The sequence below is a fragment of the Cryptomeria japonica genome, chromosome 10, assembly GCF_030272615.1.
Source record: "Cryptomeria japonica chromosome 10, Sugi_1.0, whole genome shotgun sequence".
NCBI lineage: Eukaryota > Viridiplantae > Streptophyta > Pinopsida > Cupressales > Cupressaceae > Cryptomeria > Cryptomeria japonica.
The window spans coordinates 41,758,577-41,776,578 of record NC_081414.1 but is presented as its reverse complement, the minus strand read 5'-3'; positions in this window follow the sequence as shown (position 1 = coordinate 41,776,578).

Below are 18,002 nucleotides of genomic sequence, written 5' to 3'. Positions count from 1 at the left end.
GTGACCATCAAATCTGATCCAAAACCATTCATATATTGCAAAAAATTGTGACCTAGATCAGAAATAACAATCCCAATCAATCGAGAGGTTGTTCCTTCATCAGCATATGTTGATCCAAAATCCTTGAAAGCTTCTACATCAAAACAAGTAGAGATCAAAGAAAAGTTCAAGGTTAAAGACATGGGATGTGGTGAGTATATATTTCATGTTGATCAACTCCCACTATATCCTAACACATTTAGTCAACAAGAAAAACCTACAAACAATTTGCAATATCAAGGAATTGGGTGTGAACCACCTAGTATTGTGGCTACTAAGTCTAAATGCAAATCTCTTCTAGTGGTGCAAGAAGCTCTTGATATCAATAGTCCTAAGAATGGTTCCAATGAAGAATCTATTGAGCATATCGCCAACCCTCTTCAGAAATCACATAGCTTTACCATTTCACCCACTCATTCCATTTTCACTCCTCTCCCAAACTTTGATCAACAAGAATAAAAAAATCCCTTACTCATTGGGGATGAAAAATCAAGCTTTGAAAAGAAAAATATAAAAGTCAAAAATAAAGAAAAGGCCTTTAGTCCAAATCAAAATCAAAAGCTATTGGACTTTGCAAAAATCAAAGTCAAGGATAAAAATCCTATGAACAAAAAAGAACAAGATTTGATCTCCCCTAATATCAAAATAACTAGGGGCAAACGTTCTACAATTTTAAGTAAAAAAGCATACTTGTTGATCCTAAGTCTCCATCATGCTATCCTACTTTCACTTCTTTTCACAATAATAAGCCTTCATCACTCATCCACTTGTTCCACACATCCATCCCCCTTTGGCGATACATCATGGACCTTTAATGGAGCTTCCTTGAAGGACTTTGTTATCAGGGATGCCCAAACTTCTTCAGGTGACACGCATATGGCCCTGTGTAGTCCACATGCTAGTAATTTTATCTCAGTTCCTTTATCAAGGAAGATAGTCACTCAAGCTACATATCATTCAGTCAAGGAACAACATAGTTACAATTATAAGGTAAAGCCTCACACATTTGAGGTAGGTGACTTTGTTCTCAAGGAAAATCCAAAAAATCAACAAGACGGATAGAAGAAGGGCAAGTTCGAACCAAATTGGCTTGGTCCTTACATCATTACAACAGTCTATGGATCATGTGCATATCAACTTTCAACACTAGATGTAGAACCTTTGGAAGATCCAATCAATAACATGCACATTTGCAGGTTTTACACATAGTTCTTTAGAATATCCTAATTCAAAAATACAAAAAAATCAAAAAAAAAAAAAAAAATACAAAAAAAAAAAAAAATTCATAAAAATTAAAAAATACAAAAAAATTAAAAAATAGAAAAAACAATTCTTCCAATGGTGAAAACCACTTCGGTGGCACCCTGGGCAAGTACCATGGTGAAAATCAGGTTACCGACGTCGTGTGTATAGAAATGCTCTTCCCTCCTTCAGGATTTAATCTCATCCCTTCACTTTTGCACACACTCACAGCCTATCCATTCATAATAAACATACCCATTCTCATGATGGCTTGTTATTGATCTACCCAAGATTGGTTAGCCATTCATAATAAACCTCCTTTTTCACCCCTTTCCATCCATAATAAATTAGCTCCTATATGTGTCTAAGGAAAATCCTACGTGTAGTGATGGGTGTAGAACTAAGAGCATCACATGTTTTGAGGAGTACAATTTCTTCCATCTTTCTTCAGTCTACCCATGCACAATCCATAATAAAGCAACACTTGCATCACAATACGCAATAAAGTTCCATCTTCTCCGCAATAAAGTATCAGTTTTATGGATTCAATTAGTTTCAGATGAGATGCATGCAGCAACGGGATTCAACAAATCAACTCTTTCAACAGACTTAGACAACATTATGGTTCAGTGCTATCTATCCTTTTGTGAAAGTAAACATTGTGACCACAATCAAATAAGACTTATACAAGTGACAAGAGACACTAAACTTGAGGACTACAGTGGATGTTGGTGTCGAGTCTTGGTTTTATTTTGATTTTATCTTTTGGTGACATGTCTTTTAGCTTTTCCGGGATGTCTCTGACTAGAGATTTTATCTCCAGGATGTCTTTGACTAGAAAGGCAAGGATGGGGTATTGTCACCTCTTTTCTTTGTTGTCTATGGATTTTCTCTTAGTAATGCTATGACTTGTCCAAGGATATGAGGACACTGTGAGTCTAGTATGAACTCGGGCATTCCTTGTTTGCAACTATCTGATCTCCATGCAAATGGGCACAATGACTTTCTGGGTCGAACATATATCTCGATTGTCATAACCTATTTTGCCATAATAAAGCTCAATGATGATAATAGCAAAAGAAGCTCTTTCACTTCCATATCTTCTATCTTCCATCCCCCTTTCTTGATTGACCTCCATCACCTTTCTTGAGTTTGTGTAGCCCACTATCACATGACTGAGTATAATGACACGCCAAAAAAAAATCTGCATTTCATGTAGTTTGCACATGCATTACCACATATTCGCATTTCATACATACGTATAGATATCACAATTGCATCATATCGTGCACACAACACATGTTAGTACATTTTACATTCTCATAATGTAAATAGTTATTTGCATTATCATATTCATATACATTTCATAAATTCCCATTCACATTTGCATAACATATTAAAAACATAAAAGAACAAAAAATATATGGCATTTCATCATGTACATATTTGCATCCATATTATAGGCATCATAGATACATGTATCTCATAAGCATCACATAGGTAGACATGCATATAGCTACCGCAAGGATGAATCATCTCATATATATATCTCAAAAATCATAAGTGTCATGATACAATGATGTCAAAATACATATGGCTACAATCACCCGAAGGTGTCTACATCATCATACAAAATGGTACAAAACTAATACATAAGGATCCCTCTAAGGCTATGATGAACTCCCTCCCTCAAAGCTGGCTGGCCTTGATGGAGTCTGAGCCCTAGAAGGACTCACCCCAGGATCATCTCTCCTACCCCCTCTATCTAGTGGTGGTGGAGGACCCATAACCCCACCACTAGACGTTGTCTCCTGTCTCTCCCTCCAGAGGTCGTCACCATCTGCGATGGTCTTCAGAAGCTCCTAGCCTACTGATCTGGTGGCACCACTCCATAGTACAAGTCTCTCCAGTAGGCTATCTCCTCCCCTACCCATAGAATATAGGCATATCCGGCCCTTGTGTCCTCTGATACCTATCTCCTTGCCCTCAGTGTTGTCTCGGCCTCTGTATAGCATTGAATAGCTTGATCCCTCTCCTGCTCAGTGTCCCTCAGCTGTCTCCTTAGTCTCATTGTATCCCTCTCCAGATCCTAGATCTCATCTGCCTATCCTTGGTAGATCTCCCTCAAGGATAGTAGCTCATCCTCCTCCTCCCTCCCCTCACTTTGTCCCTATGGCTACTCCTGACCCTGTCCCCATCCTTGTACCTGTTTAGGAGCCTATACCTATTTGGGAACTTGTGCTGCTGGCACCTATAATGGTAACCCACCTCTACCCCTCACTACATGAGCCTGTCTCTCCTCTCGACCCTCTCTCCTCTGCACCACTCTCCTCTCTACCACTGCGCCCCATCTCTATCATCGGCCTCTACCTCTACCATCTCCTCTATCATCTCGATCACCTCCATCGTCTCCCTCTCTCGGCTCCACTAGATCCGTCAACCATGGAAATGAATGCTCTGCCCAATATGCAGTATACTCTGTATCCATCCCTGCATCCTCCACATCTGCCCATATATCCCAAGGCATGGGAACCATCTCCTGCAGTTGTGTCACTACCTGATCATAAGACAATAATGGCCCTAAACGCACTTGTTCCCTCACTTCCTATGCATACATCCCTAAACCCCGTGGCATCCGTTGTATCCTGCCGAACTGCCTGCACACTCTGTCTATCAACTACCGCTCAATGATATACGGTGTCCGACCAATCAGATACCTGCTCCTGAACACCTATGGCAGCTCCACTACATCATCCTCCCACTCCTCACATTCTAAGTAGGGCCTCAATATCACACTATCTACCTCATCAATCACCCTGCACCAATACTCCAGTCTCCCAATCTGTGGTTGTGACGTAATCATATCATAAATGTGTATATAGTTGCACCCATGTCTCCTGCCTCTAAAGTGTATCAAATGTGTAACCGATAAATGCTCATATGCCCATACCGGCAACAGTGTCAATTTTTATCCCAATCTTGTTGATCTATGATATACAAACTAATGCAGCTTATAATACAAGTGTACCAGCAGACATGACCCCCATGCAAACCCGGTGTGCTCAGTCACTAATGTCTCCAGTGTCCCCCCCCATCCCACTGCCAACCCTCGTGTTGCCCTGTCTGGACAGAGGAACCCACTGATAACTCCTACTAGCACTGTCGATAGTGCCAATCCTGTCACTGTCATGGTGTCCCAAGCCACATGTCCAACCCTCATCTCCAGTCCTGGATCCTAAAACACTCGTCTCAATGCATCCTTGTCTCCCTCTCAATTGTAAGGAACTAACTCCCCAACGATCGATATCCTTAGTATCCTGTATACATCCTCTAAGGTGATTGTCATCTCACCCATCGACAAATGAAATGTACATGTCTCTGAGTGCCATCTCTCAGCTAAAGAAGTCAGCAATCCCATGTTTACCCGAAACTCAGGCACATACATAATGTATCGCAGGCCCATAGCCTCAACTTTTGCTCTATCCTCGAATGTCAGCTCTGGTAATAAACTCTAAGTCAAAGGGAATCTTTCCTGTGACTCTAGCATAGGTAGATCCTCCTACAGTCAAGCAAATCAACTGTGTCAATCCTAGTGGTACTCTTTGTTCATCACAAAGTGCTTCTTTTTATCCTAGTGCTTATATCAATCATATGGCACTCTATCCTAGTAGTACTCCCTGTTCATCACAAAGTGCTACTTTTTATCCTAGTGCTTATATCTAACATATGGCACTCTATCCTAGTGATACTCCTTGTTCATCACAAAGTGCTGCTTTTTATCCAAGTGCTTATATCTATCATATGGCACTCTATCCTAGTGTTACTCCTTGTTCATCACAAAGTGCTGCTTTTTATCCTAGTGCTTATATCTATCATATGGCACTCTATCCTATTGGTACTCCCTATTCATCACAAAGTGTTGCTTGTATCTTTTAGGGCACCTACTTGAGTGTTTCCTCTTGAGTAGATTATCCAATTGGCAACGTATGTTCTATCACAAAATTGTCAATTTCGGCCTAATCCAATTGACAACGTATTTTCTATCACAAAATTGTCAATTTCTATGGTACTCCCTATTCATCACAAAGTGCCTTGCTCTATCCTATCCTGGGGCCTCTGCTTGAGTGTATCCTGTTGAGTAGTTTCCTGATTGGAAACGTATGTTCTATCACAAAATTGTCAATCCTCGCTCTATCTACTATCCTAGTCTTCCCTAGAGGACCTGCTTGAGTGTATCCTCTCAGCAACTTATCCAATCGACATCGTATGTTTATCATAGAACTGTCGATTTGACCTTGAAGACATAAACGCGCATTCATGACACAAACGTGCTTGCATACTTCCTAAACGCGCCTGCTCTGCATAGACGTGCTTGAATCACACAGTCATGCCTCTGCTCTACACAGAAACGCCTGTCCTGTACAAACATGCCTAAAATACACAGACATGCTCACATTGAACCTAGACGCTACTAGAATCATAGACGCGCCTGACACAAACATAAACGCGCCTAGCCTACCCAGACGCGCCTGGCACCAACGCAAACACACCTTGGCCTTTTTCCCCTGCTTGAAATTTTTCTTGACATACCTAAAGCACATTTATTGCCCTACCTAACATGCATTTATGACAATAATTAATGCAACAAGGTACAAGGAGGTTTTGTGGTACTCACTGGCTCTCCTGCATCTGATGGCCTTTGATATTGGTGAACGCGATCGAATCTGTGCACCAATGCCATCGCTGTTGACTGTTGTCTTCTCTCTCTGCACTCTGATCTCTTAGGTGTGTTGATGACAATGAGGATGTTTTCCCTCATAGTTTATCTTATAGACTACCCTAGCCCTCGTCTCCTGAGTCAGTCTTCTTTATCTCGTGACTCTGTCACTCTATCCTATCTTGTCAATCATTTCTAGCCTTTCTTTCTTATCGAGAGATTGTCTGCGATCTTTTCAGACATTTTCATCCAATCTCTTGAGGGGGCATATCATTCCCATCTTGGGGCAATTTTGTATTAATAAATCTTATCTTCTTTGAAACAACGTGAAAAGCTGCATTGTCTCAAAGAGGGGCAAAATGTAGAGACCTAAAATTGTCCTGTCTAATTAAATAAATATTTTAATTTATTTAATTATTTTATCCCAAGTCTTCTATTAATTAAATAAATCTTTATTTATTTAATTAATTCATATATCCTCTTCTAGTCTTTTTCCTCATTTAAATAAATACCTTTATTTATTTAAATTACCCTTTTCCTAAATTAAATAAATATTTTTATTTATTTAATTGATCCCACTTCCTCTATTAATTAAATGAATATTTATTTATTTAATTAATTCATTAGCCTTGTCTACCTATGACACATGTCATTCATCTCTTAATTCTTACACTACCTACCCTCTCATTATTTTCTTATTTTCTCTACCTACCCTCTAATCCTAGCCGAACATTTATCTTGTACACCTCTCAATCTTATCCCTCCATTTCTTATATTGTCTTTTATATAAGGAGATGATTCCTTCATTATCAACCCTATTCAATGAGCTAATCAATCTCCCAAGCATTCTAGCATTCGAACTTTCATATGCGATCAAGCCTACTTGCAACCACATTTCCATTCTTTGTTGAGCTCTCGTGCACACATAAAATCTGAGAGCAAATATATTAAGCAAGATCAATGGAGATAGGAAGAATGGAGATCCAAACCCTATTGGACATGTGATGGTATAATCTTTATTATTTCATTTGATTTGCACTATCTTAGGTAATCTTCATATGTTATGGTGGATCTTTGTTGTTGTTAGGCTAGGGTTTTGTGGTTGAATCTATTTAGTCTTTCAATGTTGTTGTTTCCATTTTTACCATAAACAGTTTTAATTGTGAGTACCTTCAGGGGGTATGGAAGATTATTGCTAAGTTCCTTATGAGATATGTTACTCTTGATGGATATTGCAAAATATTTCATTCCAAACTGTTACTTGTGCTTAATCATTTTAGACATATCCTAAAGATGAATTTTGCTTTTTGGATTCATTATTCATTAGAGCAATTCATGAGAGCATTCATAGCTAATGAAAATGTTGTCACTGAGGATTTCACCCGTGATGATAAGCTCGAAAACAAGCAATCCTGTGAAACATGGAAACACCTTCGAGCCTATGGGTTGCTCAAAGTGAAGGTGAATCTCCGGAGATCAGGCAATATTGTGCCCTAGAGCCCAATTTATTGCCTTTACTAGTTCAATTTAGCTCTTACTCTGGCTCTTTCCTCTTGTAATTCCCCACCAAAGAACCCTAGAGGATCTAACTAAACAATACTCAAATAAGAGTGAAATATATATTTTTTTTAAACATTAAGTGTATATTCTATAACTACTAAAGGATAATATTAAACTTAATTTAACAAGTGGAAAGAAACTACTACACTATCCTTTAAGGTTCCTTAATGACGTTACCCTGCCACCCAAATAACATTAAAGAAATTGAATCTAATCCTATTTAACAATTGCTTCATTTATGAGCATAAACAAGAAAACTATAAAAATAAACTAGCCATACACATTACAAAATAGGAAACTGCATTGCATTCAATAACTTCTAAAGATAAGTTTCCTTTTAAAACCAATATCAATAGTTCCTATGACATTCAAGGTAATGAATAAAGAACATGTAAGCATTTTGATTACATAAGATCAACATTTCCATTTACCAATATAAAGCATATCATCTAAACCTCATTTCTTTTACATCAAGATTGCATCATGGATACATCATAGATTCAACATTTTCCTCGAAGGCATGTACATAATACAATTACATTTGATTTAAACATAAGTACAATATGATAGATGAATGGAATCTCCACCTAACTCATTGAGTTGATCATATCCAAGAGAATCAACTGAATGAATGAAGCCAATCCACACTTTAACAAGTTCAAAATCCCCGATGGAAGAAGGCAACTACCACCCGACCATGTGGACCCCGGAGGACCACTCCCCATGCTAGGAGATAAACATAAGACCCACAAGCACACAAGCATAGGATAAAAAATACATGGTCTAAACTCACTTCCACCGAGTAAATTCACAATCAAGATTCACATAGATGAATCTCATAACAAGTACACTCCAAAAGCTAAAACATAGGGACATGACACTAGTGCTCACAAGGGGAGAGTGTCATTGCATAGCATGAAATGGGTTATCCTAGCAGGTCTCCATAGGCCCCGACCCCCATCCTAGGTTATCCTAGTAGCTTCTCCTGACCCCCGGTCCCCATTCAAGTCTCATATAGAACCAACATACCTTTCAAGAGGATAAGGTAGTTGATCATGCCATTCGAGGCCTTCCCACCTCATCTTGAGCCTAAACGAGCACTCAAGCCGTGAGTGGGGCATACATTATCTTGATTAATGTGTTTATCTACCCAACCCCCTAATTCTTTATTTAGGTTATCACTTATTAAGCAACTCTCCCAATGGGTTATCCTGGCGATCACTTTAGGATCCCGACTCCCATGGAAAGCCACGCCCCCTCATGACACTAAACCTACTAAAAAATACACTCCAAGGCATAAAATGATCAACATCCGATATACCTAAAATTGAGATCCAATAATATACAAAACTACCATTACAACTTGTCCACATACATCCTTTTCTTGGGGAGAGCACACTAGGATAACATAGATGACCAAACCATACAACCATCCTCAATACAATGATAACAACTAGAAAGGAGGAATAAACTAACCACTATAAATGAATACATGAACATGCACAAATAACTATTAAATACAACACATAAAATTGTCATTAAATTAATTTCATTAAATTATTTAACATTATTTATTAAAACATTTGACACAAACACTTATATCTCCAATTATTTATTTTCCACTATGAGACCATGCAATATAACTAGGGTCTTAACCACAAAATAACCAATTTTATTGTTAAATGAGATAATTATCTATTACTAATTAATCAGGCCAATGATTAATTAAATGCTCCAATAATTGATTACCCCAAATACACTAAAAAAAATAGAAAATTTGATATGCAACACATAATAAAGAAAAGATAATAATCCAACCACAAATCCTACTCCAAGGTTAAATTAAAATTTTCAGAAAATAAATGTCCATATACCAGACTTTCTAAAAAAAAATCAGCAACAAACTATACTCAGAAAACTCCACGAACCTCTGTCAAGTTCGACCATGACCTCCATTCCACATGGGAGGAGCCATGGTGAAGGAGCCAAGCATGGGAACTCCATGCCATGGTGGAGGGGCACCCACCACGTGAGTGGAGGGACACAACACAATGCCTTCCCCGCCACCCCCTACCCCCCTTCCCCCCACACCCCCCCCCCCCACACACACACACACACCTCAACAAACCAAAACATGCATCCAAACAAACAACAAGAAGCAAACAAATCAAGGGTGTTCACCACAGACAACCAATCACATAAATATGGCCAGGCATAATCCGAATCCCAAGCTGGCTAAAAACATGGTTGATCTGAATTCATAGGGAGACAAAAAACAAACAAATATATACAAGACAAGGATCGATGAATACCAAAGATAACAACCAAACTATTTACACAACAACCACACATAAATACAAACATAGCAGACTTTGATTTATATATATTTTTTTTCTTTTGAAATTTCTAGATTAAACACAAGCATTAAACACAAGCATTAAACAATCACATTTATGAGGAAAACGAATCAGAGGCCAACCTAGAAAAACAATTGCAGGACAAAACCAAGCTTGGAAAATGCAATTCCTTGATCCAACATGCAAAGCTCAACCCCCAATCTTTTCCCTACAACTCTTGTCTTTCTTTTTTCTTTTTTTTTCAATCCAGAATCCCCTCTTCTGGAAATTTTCAGAATAAAAAATGTTTCCTCCACCATGTCCAACCGCGCAGAATGGAAACTTGTTTTTTTTTAGTTAAATACTTCTTCTAGAATTTAACTCATTATTAATTTTCATTCTGTTTATTTAATAACTTAAATTAATTCATCTTTTAAATTATAACTTAATTCATTAATTATTTAATCTTGTATTTTAATTTAATTATTTAGAATATTAATATAAATTTGTTAATTAATTAATAAAGTAAGATTATTCACACACACACACACATAATTTTATACACATAAATATATGTATTTAAATTAAATTATCACAAATTTAAATAAAACCTTATGTTAAATGTTTATAATTAAAATCTACCAAAAACAATATGACAAATTAAACCCATACGCAACACAAATGCATACTCACACACAACATACCAAGGTCATCGGATTTTGCCTATGTAGCATTCTGATCAGGTAAGCACAAGACATAAACATTGCTCTAATACTGAGCAAGGGCTAAGGGTTTAAAAAATGAGCCATTATGCTATCTCCCACAACTTACATCGGGATTATGTAGGCATGCTCAGACCTGTGAAACCTAGTGGAGTTGATGCCTCGTACCTACAAGAGAAAAACATATATACATATGCCTAACAATTACATGCACACTGGTGAAGGGGAATCGTGACATCCTGTGTCTCTCTGAAGTGAGTGACAGAATATCATCCCCTTGCACTACAATCAAAATCAAACACATAGAATATACTCCAATATAATCATAAAAAACATAATCAACATTCATTGCATCATAAACACAGATCATGAAAAAACATCAATTATATCCTCAAAGAAAAGCCTCATACATAACTTACTCATCCCCTCACAAGGGATGGATCGGGGAGGGGAACTACACCTCTGACCCACACATAAGCAATCCCTCACTCATCATGGGAAAGAACCCTACCTATAATATTAAGAACATTGGTAACCCCTCCTCCTCTACTTTAAACATCCCCTATTTTGGAAAATGATTCCCATTCCAACCCCCTGCACTCTGCTAAAGGTTAGTCCCTAGTTTCCAAGTATTCCATCTCCTGAAAAAACAAAAGTATCTCCTTCGAGGACTCCTAAAAAACATTCTCCCCCAAAAAACTTCTATCTTTGATGATGACACCGGGTTTACCTAGTCCCCCTCCTTTGAAGACTCCTTTGTTGTTTCTCTACCCTTTCACAACTCCCTTATTAGCCCCGCTTCTCCTACTTGGGTGGAGTCAGATACTAATAACAGGTCTATGGAACATTTACCTTCTCAAAACCCTCTAATTCCAAGCTCTGCAAGGAACCTTGTAACATGATGAATGATTTGTGTAGGGCCTACAACCATCAAAATAATAGCCTCATGTGACAACTTGCTCAACTACACATAGCTAAGAAAAAGATCAATAAATTGGAATACATAGCCATGACTAAGGTTTTATATTGACTTGATGAAGAGATTTCAGAATCTTTAAAAGGGATTAATGCTAGGCTCAATGATGCAGAGGCTAAGGGCTCAAAACTCAACAACATGAAAACATATCAATACTAAGTAGGTATATTTCACAACAATGGGCTAAAAAATTCCTTATAACCCAATCAAGCAACCATGAAAATATCTTTGACACAATACAATATTTGAATGAACAAGGATTCTGATATGGTTTGTTTCAAACATCCCATCACCATGATATTTCACAACTTCATGCTTCCTCTTCACAAAGACACTTTGCCTTCTAGGCTACAAATAGAAAATGAGAGATTTAGTGTTAACAAGACTCAATATACTGTAGGAACACCTTATATCCCCCCAAGAACAAAATTTCAAAACCTTATCAACTTCCACAAACACAAATTCCTCTAATTGTCACAATTTCCACATAACTTGTCCTAGTTTCTTGTAGCCCTATCCAAAGACAAAACTGATCACAAATTTACATTAACAAATCAATCCTAGAAACCAAATAGATTTTCAGATACCCTTTTGGGAATTACAAAACATATGTAAAATAGAGGTATGGTTTTTTTGGAACACATGTCTCAAATAATGAATGTTAATCTGCTCATGAGGGCTAATTTACAATAGTAAATTGGGATTTTCTGGTATAACTTTCACTATAGAATTAATATAAGAAATATAAAACCATTTTTAGATACTCATTTGTAATTAATAAAACATATATAAAAATTGGATAGGGTTTCTTTAGAACATAACCTTAAAAAATGGACCGTTATGCTGGAAAACCCCATTTTCTGAACTGGGCAACTGGAAAGATTTGACCATTAGACAATTTAAATGACCTTTTATTTTGACCTGGTAAGAATGAAAAATTTATTTAATTAAATTATCTTTCCAACCATATAAGATTAAAACCCTCATCACATTTTTACAGGTCGTACTGAGCAAAAGAGCAGCAAATTTCTGGAAAAAAAAACAGAGAAAAACATGGGGTTTCTTATTCATTCCATCTTCCAACCATCCTCACACCTTCTTCCAAACTTAATCATGTACAAATTATTCACAAGGGACTATTTATAACTTCCTACACCCTTTCTAACTTCTCCAGCTACACCTTTACAACTTTGTCTCTTCAACTTCCCATTTTGCAACTTTTTACAATTTTGTATTGACTTTTATAATATTTTGCAACTTGTGCAATATTTGCAATATAACACCTACATGACCTTATAAATCTTACAAATGGTCTGCAATGAGCTTATTACAATCAAAATTGACTCAAAATGCCTAGACTCTGAAACTAGACCCCCTTAATTGTAAAATGTGACCTTGGTGCTCCTGCACCATACTCCCGGCCAAATGAAATCTCCAAGTCCTCTTGGAGTGAATGGAGTAACATGTCTCCATCTTGGAATTCTCCTCCTTGGTGTTCTACTCCATGTCTTCTTCAAAACAACTTCATCTTCACCTTTGGCTTCATCTTGTCCATGAAAAATTGATACCCATCTACCTTGTTGCCTTTCATGACCGATTTCATCTTGATCTTGGGTCTTCCCATCTTGTTGCTAAGATGTTTAGGTCTGTCAAATGGCAATAACTTCTTCCAATTTGCATCCCTACACAACTGCACTTCGATAACAACAAGGACAACAATCCTCACTTGGTTAGTATCATTGCCACTCATACATTCTTTGCCTTGCTTTTCACATTCTCTTGGTGACCCCTGCAACATAACAACACCTAACTGAAGCCTTTTGGTCTGCAACTCTTCTTCAATAATTTGAGTATCAATACCAATTTGATCATTAACATCTATGAAAATTTTATTCCAAACTCCTCCAAACTGATCAACAACAACTTTATCAGCAACATTAACATCCTTATCATCAACCTCAACAACAATATCTTGTTCAATCTAATCATTAGACTCAAACAACTGAAAATAACATGGAAATTCATCCACAACTATATCTACCATATCCTTTATAACTTCTTCAATGCTTGATGATGCCAAAGTAGTTCTCAGTATACTTACCCTTTCATTTCTTACCTCCTTTATTGTTGTTGTCCTTTTTTGTCTTCTTTGTTTGATTAGCCTTTGAATAGGCCATACAACATTCTTCTTCATTGTCAAGTGCCAACTAAGTGATCTTTTGAGCAACTACTCTATCTCAAGTTGATGTTTTTTTTCCATTTCCTCTATTCGTTCCATTTCTTGATTTATTTATCTAATCAATTTCTCAACCTCGATTTGCCTCATCTTTTCCTATCTTTTATTTTCTTGTCTCTTCTTTTATGAACCCTCACTCCATAGGTATTTCTCCAACAAATCTATCTCTCTTAAAGCAAGTCTCTTTAACCTTGCTTCTACTTTGTCTTTACCTCACCTAGGTCTCCTCTCTTTTCATCTGCCTAGTATTTTGGCAACCAGGTTCTCTCTTCAACCTGCACAACCACAAACTCTCTTGCCCAAACATTCTAAGCTTTGATACCAATTTGATGTAGAGGCTAAGGGTTCAAAACTCAACAACATGAAAACATATCAATACTAAGTAGGCATATTTCACAACAATGAGATCAAAACTTCCTCATAACCCAATCAAGAAACCATGAAAATATATTTGACACAATAACATCTTTGAATGAACAAGTATTCTAATAAGGTTTGTTTCAAACATCCCATCACCATGATAATTCACAACTTCATGCTTCCTCTTCACAAAGACACTTTGCCTTCTAGACTACAAATAGAAAATGAGGGCTTTAGTGTTAACAAGACTCAATATACTTTAGGAACACTTTAGATCCTCCCAAGAACAAAATTTCAAAACCTTATCAACTTCCACAAACACAAATTCCTCTAACTTTCACAATTTCCACATAACCTGTCCTAGTTTCTTGTAGCCTTGTCCAGAGACAAAACTGATCACAACTTTCCATTAACAAATAAATCCTAGAAACCAAATAGAGTTTCAGATACCCTTTTGGGAATTAGAAAACATATGTAAAATTGAGGTATGGTTTTTTTTGGAACACGTGTCTCAAATAATGACTACTAATCTGCTCATGAGGGTTAATTTACAATAGTAATTTGGGATTTTATGGTATAAATTTCACTATAGAATTAACATCATAAATATAAAAAAAAAATTAGATATGCATTTGGAAGTTATAAAACATATATCAAAATTGGATAGGGTTTCTTTGGAACGTAACCTTAAAAAATAGACCGTTATGATGGAAAAACCTAGTTTTTGAACTGGGTAACTGGAAAGATTTGACCATTAGACAATTTAAACGACCTTTTATTTTGACCCGGTAATAATGAAAAAGTTCTGTAATTAAATTATATTTCCAACCATATAATATTCAAACCCTCATCACATTTTTACAGGCCAAAAAATGAGGTTTCTTATTCATTCCATCTTCCAACCATCCTCACACCTTCCTCCACACTTAATAATGTACAAATGATTCACAGGGGCCTATTTATAACTTACTACACCCTTTCTAACTTCTCCAACTACCCCTTTACAACTTTGTCTCTTCAACTTCCCATTTTGCAACTTTTTACAATTTTGTAATGACAAGTTTTACAATATTTTGCAACTTGTGCAATATTTGCAATATAACACCTACATGACCTTATAAACCTTAAAAATGGTCCACAATGAACTTATTACACATAAAATTGACTCAAAATTCCTAAACTCTAACACTAGACCCCCTTAATTGCAAAAGGTGACCTTGGTGCTCTTGCACCACTCGACAAGTGGTCTATGTTGGAAAGAGCGCTGGAAAATATCAAACAAGCCACTAGTTTTGTAGGGCCTACAACCATCAAAATAATAGCCTCATGTGACAACTTGCTCAACTACACATAGCTAAGGAAACGATCAATAAATTGGAGTCCATATCCATGACTAAGGTTTAATATTGACTTGATGAAATGGTGTAAGAGGAGATTTGGGAATCTATAAAAGGGATTAATGCTAGGTTCGACAAGAGGTCTATGTTGGAAAGAGCAGTGGAAAATATCAAACAAGCCACTATTTCTATGGAGGACCACAAGAAGATGGAGTATATGGTTGGTAGTCTCTAGGATAACTACAATAAAATATTCAATACATGTAGGATATCATTGCTTACTATGAGGAGATGGTCAAGAACATAGTGGTGACACTTCAAGTTTTTAGCATAAGTGAGAAAAAAGTTCAAGCATAAAAAGGATGAGGTAGCTACTATTTCCCCTTACCGTTCCAACAAAAAAATGAAAGGTTAAAGAAAACTCCATGTAGCTCGACATTTATCCCACCCCAGAAGTGATTGCTAATAGAGTTCTAAATGAGTTGTCCTTCGAGGACAAGCTAGAGATCTTAAACAAGGTGTTGAAGGCCATCAAGGACTTTAAAATTTTGAGTTATAATTAGTTGATCTTTCCCTAGCCCCTCTTATGTTTTCATTTGTTGTTTATTTTTCTACTCGATTAGTTAGTTTTTCATTTTTTGATGTCTCATCCCTTGTGAGATTCCTCTTAGCCACCTTAATGACTATTTTGTATATGTTTTCAAGCCCTTCCTTCTTTATTCAATAATTATTTTTTTCTAAATTAGCACTAAAATAATCTTGTGGATATAGACATTCCACATATGAGGTGTCACACTACAAGAAAATGGGTAGCTATTCCACAACTTACATAATTCATATAGATTTAAATCCAATTAAACATGCAAACTCATCCATCATTAATCAACAAACTGAGATATCAAAGAGAATAACCTAAGAGACACTATTAATAGCATTCATCTTCTCTTTCATGGACTTGATTCTTCTTTAGTTGTTATGAGGGAACATTTCAACCCTCATGTTCATTCTCCAAATGATCATTCATCACAGTTTGACATAAGTATGGAGACTTTTGATTAGTATTTGGAGAATAAATTCATCTTGAGAGGATTTACTCAAGTCTTTGGATCTTGTTCTATATACACCTCTACTAATTTTAATTGGAAATATTGTTATCATTGTCAAATGGGAAATAATGTCAATACAATTTATTATTAATGTCAAAGGAGGTTTGATCAAAAAATATTTATTGAGTTTCAAAGATAAATACTTGAATTTGAAGTGTTGGTCGACCTATATATATTTGGGTAATTTTTGCACTCACATCCCAAGTTATCTAATGTAATTTAAAATTATTTATACTTCACATGGGGCTGACCTCCTTGATAGATTGCTTCCCTTGGTATAATCACTCTTCTTTGGGAATTAAAATAATTTTTTTATGTGTCAACCTCTTGGGTGAAAAAGAATGATTGGTGTATAAATAGAAGATGAAGTTAACATCTTTCATATTAATAACATATTTTAGAAGAGGGGCAAATTTTAGAAGGAGAAAACACATGTGAAGAAGTTGTAAGCATATTTATTACAAAAAACTTTGTGAAGTATGAAAGAGAAGAAAAATGTGTTCTTCATCCATTGAAGAAGTAATATTGAAGAAAGCAAAACAATTGCTCATTTGGACGTTGGTGCCTCTAAATAGAAGATATTGGTGTCTCTTGCTAAGTTGGTGCTTAGTAGAGGGGGTTAGTGTCTCCAGTGGGTTAGTGCCTATATAATATAATTTGTGAGAGAATATTATTCTTATGGTTGGATTTGGACAATAGATCCAATTAGTCTTTCTCTATGGTTTTCCCCCCAAAGGGTTCCCACGTGAATAAAATGTTCTTATTATTGGATCTTGTGTGATTACTTTTATTGTGATTGATAATTTTTGAATAAGTAAAATATTATCTTATACTAATTCACCCCCCAGTATAATTGTGTGCTCATCAATTGGTATCATAGTGAGCTACTTCAAGAATAGTCTAATCGCTAGAAGGTAGATCTTAAGAGAAAACATGGCTCGTCAAGAGCGTTTCTCTTGAAATAGAGCCCCATTGCTCAACATAACAAATTATGTAGTTTCAAGCATAAGGATGCAAACTTATTTGATGGCTCTTCACTTTGATATTTGGCATTCAATAGTGAATGGCTATGTAGCTCCATCATCTCCACCAATGGATCTAGCTAGAAAGAAGGCTAGCAAAAATAATACAAAGGATATGAATGCTATCTTGTGTGGCCTATTGAAATCAAAGTTTCCCAAAGTAATGCACTATGAATTGGAAAATGAAATTTGAGACAAACTTAAGAACATCTACGAAGATGATGACAAATTTAAGAACCTTGGCTAAGCTCCAAACCTACGTAAGACAATTTGAGAGCTTGAAAATGAAAGATGAAGAAAATATTACAGTCTATTTTCTTCATGTGGATGATATTGTCAACACCATTCA